Source organism: Panthera tigris, chromosome E2 (assembly GCF_018350195.1).
Source record: "Panthera tigris isolate Pti1 chromosome E2, P.tigris_Pti1_mat1.1, whole genome shotgun sequence".
Lineage (NCBI taxonomy): Eukaryota > Metazoa > Chordata > Mammalia > Carnivora > Felidae > Panthera > Panthera tigris.
The window spans coordinates 321,116-334,055 of NC_056674.1; the positions used below are offsets into that span (position 1 = coordinate 321,116).

Below are 12,940 nucleotides of genomic sequence, written 5' to 3' on the forward strand. Positions count from 1 at the left end.
CCCCGCGAGGCCTGCCGGGCGGGCGGCGGCGTCCGGGGGCCGCCGAGGGCTGTGGCGCCGGGGCGGGCTCCGAGGGGACCCTGGTGCTGGGGGTCGTCCGTCCTCCCAGCCTGGCAGCTGGGGGTTCGTGTTTCCGCGCGTCCGCGGCGCCTAGGTGGCCTTTGCTCCTCCAGCCCCCATTGAAGGTGCGCGTCTGTCCACGCGGGAGTGGGGGGCCCTGCTTTGAGATCCGGGGCCTGCGCGTCCTAGCTGGCAATGCTGGGCATCTCCCTTGCCACCCCGCCCAGTGCCCAGCGCGGCAGGGGTCAGCAGCATCAGGAGGGGCATTTGTCAGGCATCTTCACTGACTTGAGCAGAGGGCAGGAGCTGCTGTGGGAACCATGAATCAGGCAGTCTCCGGGAGACTGAATGTGGCCACTACTGGGTTCTCACACAATTTCCAGGCAGTATTCCTTTCTCGGTGGGCAGAAAAGTCCCAGGAGGAAGTATAGCCTTCCTCTCTGCAGCAGCCCCAAAAGGGTGGAAAAGATGAGGGAGGGTTGAGTCTGTTATCTTAGAGCAGCCCCATGTATTTATATGGAATGAGTCACTGGGCACAACTTTCCTCCTGGCTCTAATAGTGCTGAAGCTTCAATGCATGATGTTTCCCTATTGTTTCAATTTTTTAATTTTCTACTACTTATATTTTTGTTTTCTCCTTGGTTATATTATAGGACGTTTGTCTGTTGCAGTAGTTCTCAAAGTGTGGGCCAGGGACACCCTGGAGCTTCAGAGACCCTGTGAGTTGGTGAGTTCAAAACTAAGTTCAGCACTGAGTGTTATATGTAAGTGATGAATCACTAAATTCTACACCTGAAACAAATTTTACCATATATGTTAACTAACCAGAATTTAAATAAAAACTTGAAAAGGAAGGAAAAAAACCCATGAGTTCATAATAATAGCTTTTCCCCCCACTCCCATTTTCTCACGAATGTACAATAGAGTTTTCCAGAGACTTCTGGATGTGTAATATTGCAACAGAATGATAGTGTTAAAGGTAAACAAAATGGACATTGATTAACATGGTGAAAACAGATTTTATTCAGTAACTGCTGACAGTGGGGGAAAGCACTGAACCCCACTTGCATTTGTGCAGAGGTGACTGGGCCTTTTAAAGAAGAATAAGGGAATCAGAAGGGGGAGAGAGCAGGACTCATGTGGAAAACTACAAAGTGTTGGTCAGTGTAAATATGATTGAGCCAGTGTGCTGTTGCCTGGTGATTATCAAAGTTAGGGTTCTACCCTCCCACAGAGACTAGAGACAGCAGCCCTCTCCTTTCTGACCATTCTGTTTCAAAGGAAACTTTCCTTAAAAAAGACTCTGAGTTGTAGGATGTACATAGACATCTCAGACAGAAAGAATTCAGTTCTAAGCTCTTTTTTAGTAAATGCTATAAGAAGAGGAGGTCAGGAGGCTATCCTTGGGTGTTCACCAGAACAAACAGCAAATTCTCCTGGCAGCATTTCTCAGGGAGGCAGTCAGCAGGCATTTCACTGGGAGGATGGTGTCTTTCTAGGGACACAGCATTGTGCTGCTAGAAGCCATGCCAGAGTCCAGTTGTCTCCTAGTGAAGAGGTTAGGACTGAACTGAGAGTACTAAGAGTACTGAGACTCTGCAAGTCTCAAAGGCACAAGCAGCTATGGAAACCCAACTGCCTTCCATCAAGCCAGACATTAAAGAAATTTGCAAAAATATAATGCAACACTACTCACTAATATTTACTTGTTTTGGAAACTGTAGTTATTTTCCATAAAGTGGGGGTTTTGAAAAAAAAAACCAAACAAAACAAAAACAAAATGTTGTATTTGTTTTTTAGGGCTACCATAAAAAAGTACCACAAACTGGGTGACTTAAATAACAAAAATGTATTGTCTCAATTATGGAGGCTACAAGAGATCAAGGTTTTGATATGGTTTGGTCCTTCTGAGGGCATGAGAGAGAGACTCTGCTCAATCCCTCTTTTCTCAACTTCTGGTGGTTTCCCAGCAATCTTTGGTATCCGTTGGCTTGTAGATCTCTGCCTTCATCTTCATATGACTTCTCCCTGTGTGCACGTCTGTCTCGAATTTTTCTCTTTTTATAAAGACACCAGGGGCACTTGGGTGGCTTAGTCGGTTAAGCATCCGACTTTGGCTCAGGTCATGATCTCAGGGCTCGTGAGTTCGAGACCTGCGTTGGGCTTTCTGCTGTCAGCACAGAGCCCGCTTTGGATCCTCTGTCCCCCTCTCTGTCCCTCCCCTGCTCATGCTCAAGCTCTCTCTCTCTCTCTCTTTCTCAAAAATAAATAAACATTGGGGTACCTGGGTAGCTCAGTCAGTTAAACATCCTCCTGACTCTTGGTTTCAGCTTAGGTCATGATCTCATGGTTTGTAAGTTTGAGCCCCGCATTGGGCTCTGTGCTGGTGGTGCGGAGCCTGCTTGGGATTCTCTCTCTCCCTCTCTCTCTCTCTGCCCTTCCCTGATTCCTGTTGTCTGTCTCTCTCAAAATAAATAACTAAATTTTTTTTTAAAAAAGCATTCTCAGGGTGCCTGTGTGGTTCAGTTGGTTGAGCGTCCAACTTCAGCTCAGGTCAAGCCCCATGGGGAGTTCAAGCACCGCGCTGGGCTCTGTGCTGACAGCTCAGAGTCTGGAGCCAGCTTTGGATCCTCTGTCCCTTTCTCTCTCTGCCCTTCCCCTGCTCACACTCTCTCTCTCTCTCTCTCTCTCTCTCTCTTTCTTTCTCTTTGTCAAAAATAAATAAACATTAAAAAATTAAAAAAATTCTTTTGTTGAAAATCTTTAAGAAATAAACATTAAAAAAATGAAAGCATGCTTTGATAATAATTTTGTATGTATTCCTCTGGTTTTGATATGGAGTTTGATATATTATGATATGATAATATCATATTTGATATGATAATATGATATATTTTTTTTTTGTCTAAACAACATCAGATTATTTTTTATTTTATTTACTTATTTTATTATTTTCCTCTTTGACCAAATAGCTTTTGGATGATAATTTATTTTTAATGTTTAAAAATTTTTTAATGTTTATTTATTTTTAAGAGAGAGAGTGAGACAGAGCATAAATAGGGGAGGGGCAGAGAGAGAGGGAGACACAGAAACTGAAGCAGGCTCCAGGCTCTGAGCTGTCAGCACAGAGACCAATACGGAGCTTGAACTCATGAACTGTGAGATCATGACCTGAGTTGAAGTCGGATGCTCAACCAACTGAGCCACCCAGGTGCCCCCACATCTTTCTTTTTAAAACCCTTTTAGGGGGCACCTGGGTGGCTCAGTCGGTTAAGCGTCCAACTTTGGCCCAGGTCATGATCTCACAGTTTGTGGATTCGAGCCCCGCATTGGGCTGTGTGCTGATGGCTCAAAGCCTGCAACCTGCTTCGGATTCCGTGTCTCCTTCTCTCTCTGCCCTCCCCCACTCACGCTCTATCTCTCTCCTTCAAAAATAAACATTAAAAAAAAAATCTTTTTTAAAACCCTTTTAGAGCATTCTCATACCATTCCTCTATGTGCCTGAAAATCCACTTTCTGAAGAGGGGAAATCCACAAGTAGGAGGCCTAAAGGAGATTGGATGGGAGCGATGGGGATGTTTTGGTGGGAAGTGTCCCAGGCAGAGATCACAGAATATAGCAAGACTCTAGATGCTCAAAGAACTGTCTTGTGAAACTTAAATAAATGTAGGTGTATATCAAGTTTTCTCCTTACCTTGGCTAATATTTTATTTTATTTAAAAAAAATTTTTTTTTAATGTTTATTTATTTTTGAGACAGAGAGAGACAGAGTATGAATGGGGGAGGGTCAGAGAGAGAGGGAGACACAGAATCTGAAGCAGGCTCCAGGCTCTGAGCTGTCAGCACAGAGCCGGACGCGGGGCTCAAACTCACGGACCATGAGATCGTGACCTGAGCCGAAGTCGGACGCTCAACCGACTGAGCCACCCAGGTGCCCCCCTTGGCTAATATTTTAAACTGGGCGGCTCCACTTTATGTCCCTTGGGTGTCTCGGTATAACCTGTCCAAAAGCACATGTGCTGTTCTTGTGCTCCAAGCTTCCTCCTTCATGTCACCTCAGCCTACTCAGCTTTCTATATCATAATCTGATATAAGATTAAGATTCTTTGAGAAAGATTCCTTTCTCTCTGTTACTCCTCCGTGGGTCACTGAGGATCCATGGTGGATTAAGATAGCCCCAAATTCTTTGTGTCTCTTCCCACCGGGAGATGGGATTTATATCCCCTCCCCCTGTCTGGGCTGCCCCTGACTGACTATCCAATAAAATGTAGCAAAAGTGATGATGTGCGACTTCTGAGGCCAAATCATAAGAAGTTTTTACAGATTCTGCCTGGGTCTCCTGGAATGTTCATTCTTGGGACACCCTCTCTTAGAACCCAGCCACCATGCTGAGAGGAGCCTAGGCCACTTGAAGGGGTCTAATGTCGGTGCTCCAGTCAACAGTCCCAGCTGAGCTCACAGCTGGCAGCCAGCGCCAGCCTTAATCTTCACCCTGAGCCTTCAAATGTCTCCAGCCCTGATCGCGTTGACCTGAAACCACACAGGAAGCCCTAAGTGAAAAGAACCACCCAGCTACCCAGTCAACTTATAGAACGGTAAGAAATTAAAGAAATTATTGTTTTAAACCACTGTGTTTGGGATGTTTGTTACGTAATACTAGAAAAGTGAATCTGTGGCTTGTGGATTTTTACCTTCCTAAAAATCTTTCCTGCTCGTTCCTTCCTATTAGTTCAGTCCCTCATCATTGTTTTTAAAAATATAAAACACATGTTTTTAAGCAAGTAATACATTCTCATGACTTGAAATTCAGAAGGTGCACTATAGTATCTGGTGAGATCTTCCTCTGTCCCTTGACTCCCACCACTGACTTCCTTACTTACTAGCAACTACTATTTTTAGTTTCTTGTAGGTCCTTCTGGAGACACCTTATGTATTCACAAGTAAATATATGTAAATATTTTTTCATTCTCTTATACAAGTGGTGGCTACCACGCATTGAATTTTACCTTGCTTTTATTCAGTTAACAATATTCTAGAAATCTTTCCATACAAGCATGTAAGATCCTTCCTTATTATTTTTAACAACTTTATTGAGATATTAGTTCCTCTTCATCTATTTAAAGTGGGGTCCCCAGTTGGAGCATAGAGACTTTCTGGGGGTGAGAAAATGACTTTTAGGTTAAGAACTTCAGTAGACAAACTGGCCTGCAGGAGAGTGTCTGTTGAGAACCACAGAAGAAATAGCTCATGACAGAACAAAACATAAAGAGATGGAAATTTTGATGGAAGGTAATAGCCTAAGTGAACAGATCCAGAAAGCCTCATGGGCCAATAATGGGACCCCAGATGGAGAATGGGGGACAGAGAGAGAAGCTCATGATCAAGGCAATCACTGAGGAAAGTTTGTTGATGTGAAGAAACTCTTTGTCAGTGTTGGAGAGGGCTCACCGAGTTCTTGGAAGGAGTGATGTATTAAACTGTTTGAAAATCCATTTGGTCACAAATTGTGTGTGTGTGTGTGTGTTATGAGTGTGTAAATACAACTATTGTGACTGTTATGCCAAACTTGTTAATCATTTCATGGTGAATCACTTATCTACTTAAACAGCCATTTTTTTTTCCTGAGAAATATGTTAAAGTTTCCCCAAATGACTGTACTGTAGATTTACCCATTTTTCCTGGTATTTCTACTATTTTTCAGTAGTGCCATTTCTAAAGGTTCATGGTCATTTAAAATCTTTGTAGATTTTACCTTTTATTAACATAAAATATCCCTCTGCAGAACAGAGAGGGTTATTGAATTAAGTGGTCTGAAACCCTGTAGAGCTCTTCATACCCCAGGGTCTTTCCAGAAATTATACCCCTTGACACTTCTGCATCAGTGTATCTCCCTTACCAACCTCTGACGTATGGGCTTTACAATTTTAAAAGAATCCTTGCAAAGCCAAATGGCATGGAACAGTGGCCTTTTAAATTTGCATTTCCCTAGGTTAGATCTATGTATCTACTTCTAGGCCATGTTTGAATCCTTTCTTCTAAGCACTTTGGATGTCTTAGCTTTACTTTTTCCAGCTAATTTCAGACCATTTGCTTATTATATAATCATTCTGTGTTAGTTATCTAGCGCTTATTGGGTGCCCTCCCTGTTCCAGATTCTCTGGGGCAGACCCAGCTTGGGCCCTCTGCCTGGCAGCTAGGAACAGCTTGACCTCATGGGAGAAGGATGCTGGGTTTCTTTGAGCATCTTTCTGGAGAGCTCAGCACAGCTGTGGCCAAACACCAGGAAAACTGCTGGGGGAGGCAGCCCCTTTGGAGCAGAGCGTTTCCAAGATCAGGATACAGTGTGACTGGAATCCCCAGATCTGTTAGGGAAAGGGTCCTGCTATGAAGTGGGCAGATGTAGAATCCTCAAATCTGGACTGATGAACAAGCTGTTTTCTACCTGGGATGGCTAGATCTGTGACCTCAATGTGCAGCAGACAAAGGGCAATCCCTTCCCACTCCCTCTGAGCCCGGCAATGTGCGAAGGGTTTCCACCATGTGCAGGAGACACAGAAACCAGCATTGAGCTATCTACATCTTCTCCAACTCCAGCTAGACAGATTCTTACACACGAGAATGTCTGAGAACACAGCTGGGCATGGCTCTATGGAGTGACACTTCATTTTCCTCTCCAGAGATCATAGTTCCAGCCAAGTCTTGACCACTAACTCACTCTTTGTTCCTGAACCCACCCCCCCCCCCAACACACACACACAGGGTGACTGCTTGATCCCCAACCCCTGAGAGAGTAAGATTGACATCTCATGTGTCAACCTCTTCTCTGGAAGTCAGGAGATCAGTTCCAGTCTTTGCAGTAGGAAGTGAGACGTGGATAACATCCTTCATCTAAGGGGAGGGAACTGAGGAACAGAGAGGTAGGCATAAAAGTCCCTCAGGCCACACAGCATGTTCATTAAGGAAAACTCACCAAATATGACTAGTGAGTCTTTAATCTCATACAATTCCTCCTCAAATCTGCTCCTCTCTATTTCCTTCATCATCCTTCCAGTGCTGGAGTTGAGTTGAGTTGAGTTGAGTTGAGTTGAGATGAGATGAGATGAGATGAGATGAGATGATTCTCCAGCGCTTCTTCATTGGACCAAGAATGGCTATTATGTACCAGGAACTGTTTGGCAGTAAAGCAGACAACAGCCCTACCCTTATGAACTGACATTGTGTGTGTGTGTGGAAGGTGGGGTGGGTTAGAATTATTTTTTTTAATTACATATTTTTTATGTCAGATGGTATTAGGATGAACTAGTTTCTGTTGAACTAACAAACAAGACCCCACTTTCAGTGGCTCATGTCTGCTTACAGGTGATTTACTAGTCATGCTCTCTGTCCACTGGGGTTGGCAATTGAGTGGGAGGGGAAAGGGGTGTTGTCCAGCTCATCATGGCTATGATGGGTGTTGCTGGTTACCAGAGCCTCCTTGTCTTGACTCCCTCTGCATCCCTTGCAGCAACAATCACTTGTACAGCGTGACTGAGTTTCTCTCTGTGAGATCTGCAACCAGCCACCAGTGGTGTGGAGGAGGAGGTGACAGATCCAAGTGTCAACTGCTGCTGCTGCTGCTGCTGCTGATCAACTGCTGAGATGATGATGGGAGTTTGAGTTCACTGTGATTTCCACACCGAGAATTTGAAGAAGACCAACAAGGAGCTTGGTGGGCTGGGGCTCAAGGAAGACACAGCTCTGGTACGTATGTGGATGGCAAGCAGGATTACAGGGACAAGAGGACAGATTGTGAAAACAGAATATGCAACCTGAAAGTGGAGGAAGGACCTAAATATCCAGAACTCCTCCATCAGTTCCGTTTCTACAAGAATGAATATGAATAGTGTAAATAATTCTTGGGTGATGTTATATACACAGAGCACATTTGTTGACAGCCAACTAGCAAAATTCATACAGCCTCAGCATCACATCCTCAAGAATTAAGATGCTAAGAGCTGATGATATTGAAAGAAAATCAGAAGCTTCCACAGCCCCCAGAAGGACAAATGTACAATTAGTGTATCTCAGAGTCATCTTAGGTCAAGAACATTCTGCTCATGCTATCTTCATTAAATACCATGATGCAACATGTCTTTAGCTAGTAAACTGGACCTGAACATTACTAAGAATGTTTAACGTTCTTAGTGGTGTTTAACACACCAGGGCACCTAGCTGACTTATGGTAAAGCATGTGACTCTTGATGTCAGAGTTGTGAGTTCAAACCCCATGTTGGGCATAGAGCTTACATTTAAAAAAAAAAAAAAAAAAGTTTAAACATAAATTTATGTTTTATGTTTAGGGTATTTATAGAAGAAAAAAAGACAATATCATTTTTTTGTTTTCTTATCAAGGTACTGTGTCATTTAAGCCTGGAACGATCCAAATGGGATTTGAGTCTACAAACTGAATCATGGCAAGGAGTGTCAAGTCTGAGGTATGGAGGTGTGATTCTGAAAACCAGCCTCAAGCAGGATTTATATGAACTGTGTGTTTTACCCACTTGAGCAGCCAGGGCAATAGTCTGAACTACTAATGGAACAGGTACTGTGAACACGGCTAAATATATTCATGTTTGAAGAGGCATGAGAGCTTGCACAAAGAAGACTAATATGGCAGCCTAGGCTCCACCTGTTACAAGGTCCCATTTTCAGGGTTGGCCTGGCCCTTGGCTGACACCTGGCAACTTGGCTTTTAGAGTTTTGTGTGTATCCCAACTGATAAGCATGTCTCACTGTGCCCAGAATATGCAAACGATGTGATTTACACTGAACACCTGCTTTCCTTCTGGGAGTCTGGAATGTGGTATGTTTTAGACAGAAGGTGCCTACTTGCCTGGTCTTCAGTGCATTGTGTGACCCCCTCAGAAGAGGGAGAGAGAAGAGGGAGAGATTGCATCACAATCTGTCCTCTTGTCCCTGCAATCCTGCTTGCCATCCACGTACGTACCAGAGCTGTGTCTTCCTTGAGCCCCAGCCTACTGAGCTCCTTATTGGTCTTCTTCAAATTCTCAGTGTGGAAATCACAGTGAACTTAAACTCCCATCATCATCTCAGTGCATTGTGTGACCCCCTCAGAAGAGGGGAGAAGAGAAGAGAGAAATCCTGCGCGTGGATTTCCCCAGACTTCACCTTTCTCCTTATGGTCCACCTGTGTGTCCTTGCTACATCACTACAGTAAGCCTTAGCTGTGAGTATGAGGATATGCTGAGTCTCATGAAATCGCCTGGAAATCTCTGGATGTGGGGATGGTCTTGTGGCCCTCAACAGTTTCGCTGCCTAGTTGTATCAAAATTATGTGTAGGATTATTTTGATATCTGTATTCTAAAATGGGGGAGGGGAGAATGGATTTCTGTTTCTCATTAAAAGGAGCCTCTGGGTCACATGTAATAGATGTGGCATCTAGCGTTTTTGCCAAAAAAGGAAAAAAAAGCCACAAACTTAAATAAAACTAACAAAGAGGAAAGCGATATGTGGATATACGATTTTGAGATTACTATTTACAAAATGTTAAAAAAAAAAATAGGGGTGCCTGGCTGGCTCAGTCAGTGGGGCATGTGATCTTAATCTCGGGTTGTAAATTCAAGCCCCACATTGGGTGCAGAGATTACTTAAAAATCTTTAGGGGCGCCTGGGTGGCTCAGTTGGTTAAGCATCTGACTTAGATTCAGGTCATGATCTCACTGTTCATGAATTCAAGCCCCACATCAGGCTCTGTGCTGACAGCTCAGAGCTTGGAGCCTGCTTCAGATTCTGTGTCTCCCTCTCTTTCTGCCCCTACCCCGCTTGTGTTCAGTCTCTCTCTCTCAAAAATAAACATTAAAAAAAAATTTTTTTTTAATCTTTAAAAAACAAAACAACCAAAATGTTAAGGAAAAAATAGAAAGTGTCCTTGAACTATCCAGATATCTAGGTATCACCTCAGCCTGACCAAGTGGACTCTCTGAAGATGGGCCCAGGAGCCACAATTCTAATAGCTCCTCTCAGGTGGGTCTTATGCATGTTTTGATCAGGAACCACTGACCTCTGAGTAGGAGAATAATTTGGGTGGAAAGGGCTCAGGTTCTTATTTCAGAGAGCCCACTTCTTGGGTCCTAGGACTTGTGTGGGGTAGAATACCTATGAGAGCAAGGCTAAAGCACTGGCTGCATATGCAGGAGCTGCACCCTTCAGTCCCCAGTCCCTCCATCTCCGTCTTCTAATTCCCTCTGGGCTTAGTCTCCAGGCACACATAACCACCACGTGTGGAGTCCCCACTATGGCTTGAGGACACTGTGGCATCGCACACATCTTCTGTACCCGAGTCTCCAGTAGCGCCTTCATTGAATGAGGCTGCTCTCATGACTTGCTGAATGCAGAAATCTCTCAGATGTTTTAGCCAACAGGAATTGTCAAACGATGTTCACTCCGCTGGGTCTGTTGGGCAGGTCCTTCCCCCCAGTCTCTGCCATCTTCTGAGAGTTATGCAATAGCAGGACCAACTATCCAATCACAAGCAAAGTTCCCATCTGTTCTGTCCAGGCTGCCTAGCCAAGGTGTTTTCCACCTCAACCTCAGGGTCTCATATGAACCACAGCAGCTATATTACTTGAAGTGTTTTATGATGGAAACCAGGTAACTGCCAGAGTGACCTTGGGGGAAGCACATTCAGTACTCGGTTACACAAATTCACACAACTGTCTTGCCACATCTAGTTGTCCCAGGCTATCAGGTCCCCACTCTGGGGCTGCCTTCTGACTTCCTGGTGATAAGGCTGCTGGAAAATCAAGTCTTGAAAGACTAAGCCATTCCCCTTTAATTCCAGGGACTTCTAAGAAGCCAAGGAGCCTTCCTTCTTCTGGAATGAAATCTAATTTGCTAAACAGAAAAGTCTGACATCTTTCTTTTTTGCTCTTGCTTTTTAAATTGTCAATCTACTATGACAGCAACACTGAATCAAAAGAAGGAAAATTGTACCTAATCCCACAAATCAATTGCAGATGTCCTCATGTACTGTGGTTTTTGCTCACCTATAGTTACACATTGTTAATAATTGTTACCCAAACAAAGAATGTACCACCAGGGAATGAAGTACTACAGAAGGTATAAAATGAAATCCAGGTCTCCTGCCCTACCCTACTCAACAGTCACATTCCATCAATGCCTATTAACCATTTCTTTCTTTTTTTAACCATTTCTATTCCAGTTCTTCCTGAGGCCATCTCTATAATTCTGATCTTTTATGGCCTATAGACTTAACTGACTTCCTGCTCTGGTAAGCAGTGTAGATTTGGCTCAGACTGTCGCTCCTCTATTTGCATCTAATTTCTGTCATATTACCATTTTGAGCCCTAATTCTAGTCTCCTAAATAACCTATCGTATTATATTTAAAAGTCCACTTCCTAAGATGAGGATACAGGGATACTCTGTCTCCCCACTACATCTCTTTCTCCTACTTTACAACAGCTGCAGACTGTACCATCACTGTTAGTGCTGGCAACAGTGGTGCTCTACTCCTGCCATTATGAAATCCTCACATCACAGCTCTGGGTTTCTCTCTTTAAAAAAAGCAAAAAACAAAACAAAAAAAACCCCAGTATCTCCTGTTTATATCTATGCAAATACTGTTCAGTGAAAGACCAATCAAAACAATCTGATTATATATCTCTTCCTTTTATTCCAATATCATGAGTCTTCTGCCTCTTCTAAGAAGAAATTTTAGCATCAGGGTCAAATGCATGGATCTTATTCATCATAGATTGTAGTCGGCAAGATCTGAAGATCTTTCAGCTTTCCTTCCCCTTCTCTTCCCTTCTCCCTTCCTTTTCCTTCCCTTCTTTCCTTCCTCTTTTCTTTCTTGTCCAATAATCTTACTTTTAATTTCATAGTCTATTCTTGTTTTCATAATTCTCTTTTAAAAAGAGCATCTTGGATTTATTTTTCACTTGCAATTATTTTTTGACCCACTCTTAGAATAAAGCTTTTAAATATTTGGTTCCCTGAATATCTGTTCTCTTTGGGGTTGGTTTTTGTTTCATTTTAGATATTTTTTATTTTATGTTGAAAGCTTTCATCATTTTTCACACCTTGGCTCCCACCCATAGTGAAAAGACTATCAAAGAAGATGGGAAATTCCATAGGTGGGTGAGACTGGTTTAATGGCATGCTTTGCTATAGGGTGAAAAGTGCAAGAAGTAGTTGTTAGAATGAAGGTCCTTATAATGCCTAAACAAGGCAGCTTTTGTTCTGGAACATAATCCACCAAATTCTCTACTCCTTCAAACTGTTTCTAGCACATAACTTTCTCCCTCCTATATTTTTTGCTTGCCCACAGTCAGATACTTACTGTAAGACAAGAAAAAAGGGGGAGGAGGGAGAGGAAATTCAGTTTCAGAACAGATTTTTCAATTAATCCTGTTTTCTCCCACACCTCTCAGTGTACAGCTCTGCCAGGGGACTGTGGCCTCTACTTCAGCCCTCTTCACAGGACCCTGGCTTCAGCCTTTCCCACTCTGCATCTCCAGCTGATGCCCTCACATCTGCTTTCACCTTGCTCAAATTTGCAGGTATGGCCTCTCCCACTTTCTTCACCATTGTTGATTTACAGTTCAGTCTTTTTTTGAACATGTTGCTGAATGACTTTTTAAAATGTTTATTTATTTTTGAGAGAGAGAGAACGAGCAAGCAGGGGAGGGGTAGAGAGAGTGGGAGACAGAAGATCTGAAGCAGACTCTGTGCTGACAGCAGCCAGCCTAATGTGGGACTCAAATTCATGAACCATAAGATCATGACCTGAGCCAAAGGCAGACACTCAACCGAGCCACCCAGGCACCCCTGAGCTGACCTTCTTAACCAACCATCTG

General features: G+C 43.4%; 1 long non-coding RNA gene across 5 annotated transcripts in view; it reads left to right on the plus strand.

Moving 5' to 3' along the window:
- Positions 1-12,940, plus strand: part of LOC102968514 — an 18,669-nt gene continuing 5,729 nt past the window's right edge. Inside the window, exons 1-6 of one of the 5 annotated variants that reach the window (XR_006211999.1) lie at positions 1-185; positions 714-787; positions 4,434-4,655; positions 7,565-7,800; positions 8,452-9,286; positions 12,515-12,643. This is a non-coding gene — a long non-coding RNA (uncharacterized LOC102968514). The remainder of the gene's footprint in view (positions 186-713; positions 788-4,433; positions 4,656-7,564; positions 7,801-8,451; positions 9,287-12,514; positions 12,644-12,940) is intronic. The other 4 variants (XR_001511417.2, XR_006212001.1, XR_006211998.1 and 1 more) reach the window with 4 other exon arrangements.